This window comes from Myotis davidii, unplaced genomic scaffold (genome assembly GCF_000327345.1).
Source record: "Myotis davidii unplaced genomic scaffold, ASM32734v1 scaffold448, whole genome shotgun sequence".
Classification (NCBI taxonomy): domain Eukaryota; kingdom Metazoa; phylum Chordata; class Mammalia; order Chiroptera; family Vespertilionidae; genus Myotis; species Myotis davidii.
The window spans coordinates 817,088-818,532 of record NW_006383009.1 but is presented as its reverse complement, the minus strand read 5'-3'; positions in this window follow the sequence as shown (position 1 = coordinate 818,532).

Genomic DNA, 1,445 nt, shown 5'->3' with positions numbered 1-1,445 from the left:
GCTCCCCTTTGGCCTCGTCTTCCCTCCCTAAAACGCGAATGGGCTCGAGGTGGGTGCAGGCACCAGCTGGAAGGAGGCCTTACTTCCCTGGGACAAGAGCTCAGAGACTAGAGGGAAAGTGGGGAGGAAACGGCAGAGGGGACCCCAGGGACTCGTCACCCCCACCGCCTCCCCGGGAAGGGCGGGCTGGGGGAGCCCCGCGCGGGGCAGGCTGGCGGCCAGGGATTCCGGGCGGAGTCCCCAGACCCCGTGCCTTCGCCAGAAGTTCGAAATTCCACCTATTCCTCTGATCCCAGAATACAAAGATCCCCGAGAGCTTAATAATGTCACCGATTGCCATTTTGTAGTGCATTTTTGTGTGTAGGGTCTGATGTTTACGAAGATCCTTTTTTAAAACAACAGCAGCCATCCTCTGACGGCAGGTGGATAAATGCTTGGCTTGGTCAGTCTCATGCAGAGGCGTTGGGAGGGGACCGGGAATGAAGACCCCACGCTGCTCTGGGAGGAGGTGTAGACCCGGAAGAAGGTGAAAGGCTCAAAAGAGAAGGCAAACTCCGCTGCTTCTACGACTTTCCACACGGGGTTACGCTCGCTGTGCCTCTCCTGCCTAGTGCCTCCTCCCCCTCCGCACAGCACCCTCCCAACTGCGGTCCCCTTTGCCTCCCACACTGCTGTCCCCTCTGCCTCGGGGCTGCGCTGCGGGGGCGGGCAATGGGCAGCTATTACTTTTTATTAGAGCCACATTTAACGCCCACCACCCTCTCAAAAGGATGAAATAGGTAATGATGGGGGCCGGGGAAAGTAGGCTACTTGGGAATAAATCAATAAAAACATATTGTGATTATACTTAATTATTATCATCATTTTTATTGGTGTTGCTGGGAGTGAGAGCTCACAGTGAAATCAGCCCACAGGAGAAGCTCCCCTGAGGCCCTGCTGCCTCCCGCGCCTAACCACCCCCTCACCCTGGGCCTAGCTCCCATCCTGCACTGGAGGAATAAGAAATGCCAAGGGCTAGTATCTCCCCATTCATCTGTAGGCAGAGTCCTTGGAGAAGAAAGATGTGACTGACTCAATAGGGAGCCGACTCAGGAGGAGTGGGGTAGGGGTGGGGCTGCAAAAGAGGGAAGAGGTGTCCATGCTTTGGGAGGTAAGGGTGCCTGGCTGACTGTGCCCATGTGACTCTCAGGTTCTCTGGTACCTGGGGAACAGCAGCCTTCTCCCACCAGCTGTCTTCCGGAGTCACACATGTGACCTCAGTGCCGCAGGCTTCTCTCTAACCCCATTCACTGGGGAAGAGCTCCCCTGTGCCCACTCTAAGCCCCGCCAGCTGGGACTGTTGCAGAAGACTGGAGAAAAACCAAGCTACGCTTAGAGAGAGGGAGTTACATTTTATTATTAAACTAGAGGCCTGGTGCACAAAAGTTTGTGCATGTGGGGGGGGG